The sequence below is a fragment of the Curcuma longa genome, chromosome 6 (genome assembly GCF_044706935.1).
Source record: "Curcuma longa cultivar G26 ecotype Majalengka, Jawa Barat chromosome 6, ITB_CL_G26_1.1, whole genome shotgun sequence".
Classification (NCBI taxonomy): domain Eukaryota; kingdom Viridiplantae; phylum Streptophyta; class Magnoliopsida; order Zingiberales; family Zingiberaceae; genus Curcuma; species Curcuma longa.
Window position 1 is genome coordinate 2,238,823 of NC_133866.1, and position 12,708 is coordinate 2,251,530.

Sequence of the window (12,708 nt, forward strand, 5' to 3'; positions counted from 1 at the left end):
AAAAAATAAAAAGTTATAATAAAAAGGAGCTTTCTTTGTATGCAGATCTCCCAGCAGTGGCTGAGCAGGAATAAATTAAAGCGGGTGGAAGAAGCAATCCATGGCCATAAATGCACATTTCTGCCTCCTCTGCTCCTCAGTCGTCTGCCTCAGCGCTTTATCTTTCCCCATTCCAGAGGTCTCCGCCTCAGAGAACCGGGAAATCTGGAAAAAGGTGGCATCTTGCGCTCTCTACGCGCCAGCGCTGCACCTTTGTGTTACTCGATGTGCGGTTTGTTGACTCCTAGCTCGATACTCAGACGTTTCTAGTCTTCCAAGTTCACTGTTCCGTTTTGAGTGTTTTACTCGTGGCTTCCTTCCTCTCGCTTTGGTTTCTGCCCAGTAAACCTTCACAAACTTGCGCTTGAATTTTCTGTTTGCTGCTCAGAATTTAGCTCCGGAGGTCTTGAATGGAAATCCTTACTCCGCATTACGCCTGCTGCAATTGGTTCCTTAGCGAAAAAAGAAGGGGGAGCAAAGGGACTGGCACTTGGACGCAGGATGAGAACAAGCGCTTTGAGGATGCCTTGGCGAGGTTCGACAAAGAGACCCCTGACCGCTGGGTAATGGTGGCAGCTTCTGTCCCCGGGAAGACTCCACGGGAGGTGGAAAATCACTACCTGGATTTGGTGGATGATGTGAGGCAGATAGAATCTGGGAGGATTCCTTGTCCTGGGTATGAGCGTTCTTTTTCTCTGGGGTGGGAGGGAAACCATGGCTCTGAAGGCCTGAAACATGCACACAGAATCAGCGGTAAGAGACGAGCATTCCATCAGGAGAGGAAGAAAGGAATCCCTTGGACTGAAGCGGAGCACAAGTAAGTCCCAACTCCAACTTTTGCAGCACAAGAAGAATCTACCCTTCTTGTTTTAGATTGGATCAGCTTTTCATTCTCTCTCACTTGCTTAGTTCATGCTGTGGGTGACACAGAAGCTTTTTTTTGTTGTTGTTTCTGCAGGCTGTTCCTGCTTGGTCTCAAAGAATATGGTAAAGGGGATTGGAGAAATATCTCTCGAAATTTTGTGATCACAAGAACCCCTACTCAAGTGGCGAGTCATGCACAGAAGTACTTCATCAGACTTAATTCATGTGGCAAAGATAAAAGAAGGTCCAGCATACATGACATTACAACTGCGAATCTATCAAATAATAGGCCTCCCCCAATATCACAGCCGTCTACTCTAACTACTGAGCCGACCACAGCTTCTGCACCGTCATGGATTATTGATTCATATCAACCCTGTGAAGCAAACGGAATGTTTAGCTCATTGGCACCAAGGAGTCATCATGAACGCACATCATGCCGAAGCTCCTTATAGTTGAAGTTGGAAGCTTGTGTGCCTCAGAATGGCATTCTGCTGGAGTTCTAAACCAGTCCAATTTGGACTTCATTGTTAAGGTTTGGAGCAACTGCAAGCCGAAGAATTAAAGTCAGCGCAAAGTGAAGAAATGTTGCACTCTGATGAGAACCACAAAAATGAGTTTCAGCAATTACATTCTACACTATTGGTTCTTGCAAAGTCATTCTCAAAGATGATGTTTTTAAATTAGTCCACTGTGGCTGAGTCAGAGGCCACCTTCCTACTTTGCTTTCTGTGACTGACTGTAAATGGTGATCCCAATTTTGTAAGCTTTATCTATCAACTTAGGCTTCACTGCTGCTTGCTTATCTCAGCTTGGCCACTAACTTTAGTTGGGAGTTGGGACTTGTCTGTATTCCACTGTCTTGGCATCTCACACTTTCATATTTCTCTTACATCTTGTGGTTGATATCAGATGGACACGTGTTATTAGGAAGTATAGTTGTTTATCATCAATTTTTGTAGATTCATACAAAAGTGCAAAGTGCTCACTTTTTGCATGTAAACAGTTGTCTCTAATGCTTTATCTACCATGATGCATTGCTTTAGACTTTTTTTTTTCCTTCTTATTTTGTAGTAAACAATGTTTTGTACAAAATGAAGGACTGTAAAATATAACTTCATGATGTTGTTGTATTAACCAGCATTGCACATTCATCATACACCTCATCTTTATCTATTCTCACTTGGGGTTAAATTCTTTATCTATAGGGTGAGAAAGAGGATCTTATTTATTTTTACATATTCTATATATTTTTTAAAGGTGTGTTTACTTTTAGTGCATCAATTTCAATAAAAAGTAGAATCCGTCATCTCAGCGGTCGCATAAGGTCGGTCCCACGATCATTTGTGAGGAGGTAATCGGGAAGTTGCAGTTGGTCACTACAGAAGATGACATTGTTTCAGTTTCATCAAAATTTGATCCTTATCTATTTCAATAAATTTATCTGGTATTAATCAACTCAACTCCTGAAGATAAAATTTTAATTACTTTTAGGGCACCAATAAATCATGAAGAGGTTGTTGGTTCCTCCTTATGATTCATATGTTTTACATGTCCTTTTTCATTTATCTTTAAAAAGGCACCCATCACCTTTTTTTTTTTACCAAATTTACACCATAAGCCATGCTTATCCACTAGTCTATGCATCCGTCCGTACCTACTAGTCCATGAAAAATCAAATTAGTCACCTAACCAGTTTATTATGTGCATAAAAGTGGATTCAATTAACGATTTTAATCAACATTGATACATAAATTATAAATTTTTAAATATATAAAAATTAACTTTTTAAGAAAAATAATCGAGAGCAAAATGATATAAATTATATTATAATTTTTTCAAAAAATTATTATATTATAAATTTAAAAAAATAAATATATAATTTTTTTTAAGTTACAAATTTTAAAAAATTATAAATAAAAATTTAAAAAGTAAAAAGTAAAAACTATCAAATTGACATAAATTTTATAAGTTTAAGAGATTTTTTTTAATTAAATAAAAATTAAATAATTTTAACCAAAATATAGATAACAATTTTAGTTAAAACTACTACATTATTTTTTAAAGTCTTTTTTAACTTTAATTGCATGAATAAACTCTAATAATCTCATAAAATATATTTATATATTTTAATTTTAAAATGATCATTTTTAATGGATGTGGTAAGATAACGGTACCATATGACATGGTCCATGAGCAACACTACACAACCCTCTCCATGACTCAGTCAACATATGCTTCAATATGTTCAATTTGAAATAAGACTTGGATCAAATTAGTCCACTCATGCCTAAACTCAAGTCAGCTCAGTCAACTCTTGACCGAGTCTAACTTGAGTTAGTCTGAGTCATGTCCAAGTCAATCACCTTCCTAAAAGGACATACCCATTATAATATGTTGTCAGCCACCTTCTTAAATGGACGTGACTATTATAGTAGGTTGCTAGTTGCCATTCTAAAAAAGCGCAATCGTTATAGTAAGTTGTCTTCCTAAGAGTACGCAACAAAGTCATCTCTTCACCCGTACATAAGGTGATGGTATCAACAAGAAGAAAGAGGTTGAACAATATATTCTACTACCACTTATTTACTTTCTACTTCATATTCTTCTTTTATTACTTCTCTATAACTTCATTACTAACTTGAACAGCGGAGGGGTCATGCCAAAGTACGCATTGACCCTTTTAACCTCTTATTCACCTCTCTAAAGAAGCCGACCTCATCCAAAGCCCAACCTTGCTAGAAGCTGACCTCATCCGAAGCCAACCTCATCAAAAGTCGACCTCCTTGAAGGTCAACCTTGCCAGAAGCCGACTTCATTAAGGGTCAACCTTACCAGAAGTCAACCTCTCTGAAGGCCGATTTTGTTGAAGTCCGACCTTGTTGAAGACTGGCCTAGCCAAAGCTAATTCGTCAAAAATCAACTCACTCAAAGGCAACTTGTAAAAGCTAAGTCAACAGAAAGTCAGTGAAAGTCTTCATCGACAATTATTCATTGGCTTCGGTCAACTCATCTCTTGATCTCGAATTAAATCAAATTGGTATCATCTATGGGAAATTCGAGCTAAGATATTGAAATGAGAGACACAGAAGGAAGCCAAAGAGCACATTCAATCAGGTAGATTTCACTGAGCTTCGCCCTATGTCCACCTCTCTATTTGGTTTTGCAGGGCACAAATTCTTTTGTCAGGGTCTTAGGGATAAAGTCATCTCCAATAATTTTCTCTGTAAGGAACAGAGTTGCCTCTAAAATATTTTTCTGTATAGGAGACAAAGTCACATTCGACATTTCCTTTGTTAGCGATGGAGTTACCACTAAAAAATTTTCCTCTATTAGGGACAGAGTCATCTTCGATATTTTCTCTGTTAGAGATAGAATAACTTTCGACATTTCCTCCATCAAGAGATAGAGTTGTCACTCACAAAATTTCCTCCATCAGTGATAGAATCACCATTTGTTATCCCCTCATTCTGAACAAGGCTGTCAGGTCCAAATTCAATCATCGTTATCTATCGCCTTTTTCATATTAATTATGTTTCTCTATTTTATGCTAAACTAGTTAGTTTTATTCGAATTTCTTACTAATTTAATGGAGAAGTTGCACAAGCATAGGAGATTCAAAAAAAAGGATTAAATTTTCATTTATCTAAAGTGCTATTACATTAGATCTACTTGTACAAGAAAATATAAAAAAATATCATGGCTCGAGGAGATGTCAAGAATTGCAGAGGAATTGGGATCAAAAGATGAGGTAGGCTCATGCCATGTGGACCTTGACGATAGTTGTTGTGAGACTGCCGATGTAGCAATTGTCGAGTTAGCCGAATTCTTCCTCTTTTGACTAAATTTGAAGGAGAGACATATGATGTAGTAGAGATAACGGTACCACGTGACATGATCCATAAGTAGGTCGACTAAGTCAACACTTGTACCTAAAGTAATGAAAGCTAAATTTTTTAAATAATTTTTCTAAATTAATAGATATCATTAATCAAAAGTTTTTTTAGTACAACGAGAATCACATAGTGAAAAGAATTTATTAGATTAAATCGTTTGATATCCCATCTTTGGATCACATAGTGATGTTTTGACGAAAACAACATCAAATTAGTGATACTTGGATGAAATAAACACTAATATAGTGATGTTTTAACAACATCAACACCGATGTAGTGATGTTTTAACGAAATCAATACTAAAATGGTGATATTTTGACTAAATAGTACTAAAGTGATGATACTTTAATCAAAATAGTACTAAAGTAATTTTAATATTTAATATTTCTTTTTTAATTTTATTTCATTTTTTCTTTTATAATTAGCTATTCAAAAAAAAAGATAGAATTTTTTAAATTTTTTTACTTTTATTAACGTTATTTTAATTTTATTATTTTTATTAATATTCTTTTATGTTTTTATAAAAAATTATTTTGTTATAAAAGCTCTATAATTTAAAAAATATAGATAAATTTAGTACATCGTTATTAGTTTAATGACATTTTTTTAAAAATTAAATTTTTAAGACACATCAATGACTTTTGTATGAAATTTCTCGATAAAATAATTATTTTTATTTTTTTATCTAATCCCGTTCTGTTCAATTTAGTTTGGTTTAAATAAAAAAATTATTTTTTATACTTTAATTTAGGATTGAAATAAACAGGAAAGGTATTTTGGAAATTAGGTGCACCAATTGATAAAATCAATTTAGGTTATGTTCGTTAGATTAGTTTCTCCTGTTAAATAATTTAAGTGAACTGAATTAGTATTTTATCAATCTATTTTAAAATAAATTTAGATGAGTTAACAAACTTGAGCTCACGATCAGCGTGGATCAGCCCATGGTGAGTTTGAATTAATCCATAGGTTAAAATTTTTTATTTTTTTCTAAAATTTAAAATAAAAATAGAAATTTAATGGGCTCATGAACTTATCTCACCTAATATGAAACCAAATTTAAAATTTTCATTATATATAATTTTTTATGAACTCGTGGATTTAACAAACTTAACTGCAATCGAAACATAAAAATTTTAACTATATATATATAACTTTTTTGATAGACCTGTGAATTGACCCGTCTAATATATAATCCATCTTAAATTGGATTGGAAATATCTTAGTATGTTAAAATGACAGGTCGGCCTATCCTGCTTTGCTATATGGTGATGTTTGTTAGATTGACCCATCCCATATTGATTGAGACTACACTAGGTGTGAAGCTATAGGGGAATTGAGTTAGATAACTGAGTCCTCAATACAACTAATGACATTTACTTATGGATGTCACAAAAAAAAAGTGATCTCTGTTAATATTAATTGTTCTATCCAAAGACGATTTTGGGATGGTCTCTCAACTCTCTAAATATTAATAAATTGTTTTGTCCTCACGTGATTTTCTTGACTTGGTCCTTTCATCATTATCCAAAGAGGTCATTGCAAAGACTTATAGGTGTTGGTGTAATCGACCTCAAATCAAGGTTGACCAAGTTTAATTTGATTAAAATTGGATTTTAATATTTGATCAATATGTTAATTAAATGTCAAGTAAGTCAAAGTTGACTGGATACTTGATGGTGAAATAAAAGTCAAGTAAATCAAAATTGACTGGATATTTGACAATGAAAAGTCCATGTGAATCATGGTTGATTGGACATTGGGCATACAAGAGTAATTCCAAGTGGGTAATAGAAGACCGGACACTTGGTATGAGATAAAAAATCCAAATGAGTTACGGTTGATCCAGCATTTGGCATACAAGAGGAAGTCCAGGTGGATCATGGAGGACTAGACACTTGGCACAAGACGAAAAGTTCAAGTGGGTCATGATTGATTGGGCACTTGTTGATCGAAAGTCCAATAGTGAGTTGACACAAGAAGGAATGTTCAAGTGGATCATGGCTGACCAGTCACTTAGTGATCGAAAGTCCAAAATGATGTTGGCATGAGGTGTGAAGTCTCGACATTTCAAGATTGACTAGATGCTAGGTAATGATGAAGTCTCGACAGGTCAACGTTGACTGCATGCTATACTATCGAAAGTCTCGATAAGTCAAGGTTGATCAGATGTCGGATAAAGGAAGTTTTAGTAGATTAAGATTAACTTAATACCAGACAAGATGAGAATTTGGCTTTAAAAAGATTGAAACATGAGTATTAGTCAATTAATAGTGATGCGGAAACGATAGAGCAAATTTTTGAAGGCCATAACTGTTACTTGAATATCAGAAAGAGACGATCTTTGATTTGAAATAGAGCTCGTTCAGAGATATATTTTGTTATATGATATCAGACAACTGATCATAGGTATTAGTCGACTGATGTTGAACAAAAACAATCAGAAGCAAATCAAATTCAATTGTTTGATTCGACTAATAACATTAGTCGACTGATAGTAGTTTACAACGAACATAAGCAAGTTGAATTTGATTGCTTGAGTCGATTGATGAGTTGCATCAATCAATTGATATCGATCAGAAGTCAAACAAAAGTATATCAACTCAGTTGCTTGATTCAATTAATAGAATTAATCTATTGATGAGTTGCATCAATCAACTGATATTCAAATAATCGATAAAATCAGATAGATTTTAAAAGATTGAAAGATCGTTCAACAGGTCAGAGACCATATTAATTGATTGATGGGTAACATCAATCGATTGATATACAGAAATCAATCCCGATCTAAAAGCTTTAAAAGAAAGGATTTCAAGGAGTTTTTCATAACTAGTTTTTAAAGATTTTGGAGCAAATTAAGTACTATTGTATTTTCAGACCTATAAGAGGTGATTGCAAACAACAAGAAAGCATCTCAAGTAAGTTCTCCATTGTAAAGTCAATTTCAATTTCATTTATATTTTTTTAGTTGTTTTTTATTGTATTCTTGTAAAAACGTATTGTAAGAGATTTTTCTGCATCCGAAAGATATATAAAAAGGAAAAGTTCATCGGGAGTAGGCCTTGTTTTTGTCTACGTGGAATTGATACTAAAGAGTAGTGAGTTTTTCTTACTAATTTCATCAGTTTCATCATCATCATCAGTCTTAAAAAACCTCTAAAATTATGGTATGGTAATAAAATAAAAGAATTGTTGGAATTTCATTTATTTCTATTTTATATCTTAGTTTTCTCAAATAAAAATTATTGGAAATGTATGTTTGTAAATCCAAAAGTATGGATTGGGAAAATTAGTATATTTCATATACTTGTACTTAAACTTTTTTATGAAATTGATGGAAAAATTGTCGAACATGAAGTAAAACAAAATACAAAAAAAAAAATTCATATACAATATAACCATGAAAAATTCATATGATCATATCATATAAAACAAACAAGGTAAAGTCTTATGTTAGATCCGATGGGCCCCCGAGGCATGGTTATAAAAGAGCAGAGTTGCATAAATGAACAAGAGTTTGAATCTTGGCGAAGCTGAGACACTGCTCTTCTTCATCGTGACTAACTGTAGCTTCTCGATTTACCTTTTCATAGATGGTCGTGGGACCGACCGCGTGGGGCCACTGGGTTATATAATGCTCGTAGTCAATAACAATATGGATGATATATCTCTGTTCAAGAAATATGAACTAAATCTTAATTAATAAACGTTAAATTTTTTATTATAATTGTTAGCTAATTGGCCGATTAACATAAAAGAATAAATTTAAATTATCTAAATCAAATAACTAATTTTTTTTCATAAGATTTATTCTTGATTACTATTTCAAACATTTAATACCGTAATTTTTATCTGTATCATATTTAAATTATTAGGTTAGTAAACAAAATTATATATATATATATATATATATATATATTTTATATCATCTGTTATATATTTTCTTAACTAAAACCGCCGGAAGGCACCGCGTTTAAATCAACCGCCCACAGCTATAAACTATAAGAGAAATGATACTTATCATGAAATGGTAACATAAATTGTAGCATGACACTCACAATTATATGCCGTAGATCCCATTGCATGTTAGTGGGACCCACAGCAGATCTAGGCAATTCCTTCCGCAATTCCTTCCATCACGACGCCGGACGCCCTGATGACGTACCGGTGTGAGCAGGAAAGCAGCGCGTCGCCGGAGGGCCGTCGTCTTATTTCCCTCTCCGAAGACCTCCTCATCTTCATCCAATCTTTCCTATCCATCAAGCAGCGCGTCGCCCTTTCCGCCGTCTGCTCCCGCTTCCGGGACCTCCTCCCCTCCATCCCTCGACTCGACACCTTCCGCCTCGAAGTTGGGAGCCCCTCCGACGGCGTCGACGTCCACCAAGAGTTCACCTTCCCCCGTGCCCTGATCCGCCAATGCCACATCGTATTCCACGACGTCGTTGATTTACCCAATGCCAGCCTCGTCGAGGGGTTAGTCGAGGCTGGCGTCCAAGACCTCATCCTCGAAACCTCCTACAGTCCTGGCACTCCGGCGTGGATTATTCCAGCTTCTTCAGCTTCACGTCCCTGCGGATTCTCTGCTTGCGCAGGATTTGGTTGTGTGAACACTTCTATCACCACCCCTCCTCGCCCTTGGGCTGCGCCTTCCTCACCTCCATCAAAATGGAATTTTGTGTCCTTGCAATTGGCGATGAGTTCCTGCGCAACCTCTTCGCCTCCTGCCCTTTTCTCGAGACTCTGCAACTCGTCTGTTGCTACGGTCTCGTCATAGACAAATTGAGCATCCACTCTGCCTCCCTCAAGCATCTAGTCCTGCTCTACATGGTCCCCCTGCGTCCGCGCCATCGACGTCTGCGGCCCAAATCTCGAGTCCCTCGTTGTCGACGTCGTCAATGAGCTACACATCGAAGCGCCCAAGGCCCGGACCGCATCGTTACTTCTCGCCTTCATGCGGTGGAAAGATCCTTCAGTTGCATTGAAGAATATTTTCAGAGCCTCTTTCCTAAAGGGATTCGCTTGCCTCATGCTAAATTCTAGCACAGCCCAAAATGTGAGAGGAGATCGATCGATAAAATTAAACTGATGTTCTTTAATTTTTATGCATGCATAACCTTAACATAATTTATACTTTGATCGACAGATATTAGCTGCAACAATTGATGAATGTAGACGTCTGAAAGATCGAGAAGACGACATGATCTTCAACCTCCATTTCAATCTGAAAGATCCGTCGTCGACTACGATATTGGCCGAGTTGATGAAGAAGTGCAATGATTGCAATACTGAGTTTGACATATGGGCAGATTCTACGCATATAGAGAGCACCAATGAAAACGATCACTTGCTCCATGGCTCGACAAGATTGGAGCTGATTAACTTACAAGTGACGATGTCGGATGTTGGGTCCAAAAGGATGTTCGTATCTCCACAATGGCATGATATTGTCCACTTTGGGCATAAGCTCTCATGGCTTTGTTCTTGGGCTCTCCCCAAAAGGCCTCATACCAATGGAGATATTTTCAATCCTTTTAACACCATGATCTTTTCTATGTGTTTTAGATGTGAGACTATGTTTGCACCCTTGCAACCCAACAATCCCTCCAACGTCGTTTTGATGTCTGAATCCTCGACCCACCAGGACTTTTTACCCCTCGATCCACCCGACCTACTAGGACTTCCCACCTAGCCGCAGCTAGGACATTTTGCCCCTCGGTCCACCCGACCTACTAGGACTTCCCACCTAGTCGCAATTAGGATTTTTTGCCCCTCGGTCCACTTGACCTACTAGAACTTCTCACCTGGTGTCTGGTCCTCTTGATTCAGACACGGGATCACCCACTTCCTTTTTTAAGATTCAAACCACATGGTTAGATCTGGATCATGGCTCATCCGGCGGTTAGTCCGGTGAAGAGCGGTCTCGCTCTGATACCACTTGTTAAAACCGATGGAATCAAAATATCTCCACAATGACATGATATTGTCCACTTTGGGCATAAGCTCTCATGGCTTTGTTCTTGGGCTCTCCCCAAAAGGCCTCATACCAATGGAGATATTTTCCATCTTTTTAACACCATGATACCACTCGGACCATGAGGGACATGGCAGCTGGACCATTGAGGCCTTTTGGGGAGAGCCCAAGAGCAAAGCCATGAGGGCTTAGGCCCAAAGTGGACAATATCATGTCATTGAAAGATATGTGGACATCCTTTTGGACCCAACAATTGGTATCAGAGCGAGGTCACTCTTCACCGGACTAACCGCCGGATGAGCCATAATCTAGATCTAACCATGTGGGAACCCTCGGGAAAAAACAAAGGAAGTAGGGGAGGCTCGGACCATGAGGGACATGGCAGCCGGACCATTGAGGCCTTTTGGGGAGAGCCCAAGAGCAAAGTCATGAGGGCTTAGGCCCAAAGTGGACAATATCATGTCATTATAAAGATATGTGGACATCCTTTTGGACCCAACATCGGAGAAGAGATTTGAAGGGTTTCTCTCAAATAGGAAGAAGATGAAGAAATTTAAGCATACGGGATTGGAAATCCTAAGAAGGCGCACGAGCAAGGAGCAGTTCATGGGTATATTAGCATCCGAGGAGTCTCTCTTCCAAGTATCTTCCAATATGGCTAACACTATTGAAATGAAAATTTAGTATTTTTTTCTCTCGTTGAAATATTTAATAAATTTTTATTATACTTTTGAAATAGATTTAAAAAACTTGAACATCATAAAATTGACTCAGCTAATTAGTTATCTTATTAATAGTTTAGTTTATTTTAGATTTAGCTCAATTTAATTATTTTATCAAATAAATTTGAACACCATAAAATTTAACTTGTTTACGAAATAACTATTATTAAAATTATAAATAAAAATTTTAGTTTAACTTGGTTAGCAATATTATATACAAAATATTTTTAAAATATTAAATTGATTAAAATTATTTTAATTTGATTAAAATTATTTTAATTAGGGGCTTTATTTTATTTTATTTTTTTAAAATGGACCTTTTAATGATTATAATAATTAAGGATATTTTATATTTTTTCCTATTTAAAAAATAATTTTATAATACTTTTCCTAAGACCATCTCTTCCACCTACAATAGTTATTATCAAAATAGGTTTAAAAACAATGATCTAAAAACACAACTTGTAGGAGTTAAATTTTCATCCAATAATACAGATAAGAAAATAAATATTTTAAAAATAATAATTTTTTGAAAATAAAATTGAATATAAATTATAAATAAATTTGATAAAAGAAAAGAAATTTAAAGATCTTTTAGATTAAAAAAATTAAAATTGATATATCTATAATAAAAAAAATTAGAAAAATATGGACAATCAATCATACATTTAATCTTTATGATATAGTAATTATATTTTTATTTTATAAAAATTAGTGAATAATTATAATTGGCACATTTTCTATTGAAACAAGTTTATCAAAAAAAAAAATCTTGACTTTTCTTATTATAATGCACAGAAGGAAATAAATATCTTAAAAATAATAATTTTAAAGAAAATAAATTAATAGGCCCATGTCAGATAAAAAGAAAGAAATAAAATAATCAGATTAAAAAATATTTAAAATTGGCGTATCTATAATAAAATAAAAAAATTAAAAACTATGAAATAATGAGAAATTATCTTTTCTTTATGAGGATTTTTACTCTATACAATAAACAAGCCAAACCAGGATAAATTTTATGGAGATCAAGATTATATAATAAAGTAACCAAGTAAAGTCTAATCTAAAATGAATTAAGCTGTTGAAATTGTTATCATATTAGTTTAAAAAAAATATTAGATAATTGAACATATATTTCGATATTGATAAAAAATTTAAAATTAAGTATTTAAGATTGACGTATTCATTAAGTGTGAAGATTACTAAATAAGAA

At 35.0% G+C, this 12,708-nt stretch overlaps 2 pseudogenes; both read left to right on the forward strand.

Annotated features, from left to right (window-relative positions):
• Positions 1 to 307: 307 nt before the first annotated feature.
• LOC141830850 (transcription factor DIVARICATA-like) lies at positions 308 to 1,876 on the forward strand (annotated as a pseudogene).
• Positions 1,877 to 8,955: 7,079 nt separating this feature from the next.
• LOC141830345 (uncharacterized) lies at positions 8,956 to 11,454 on the forward strand (annotated as a pseudogene).
• Positions 11,455 to 12,708: the final 1,254 nt, after the last annotated feature.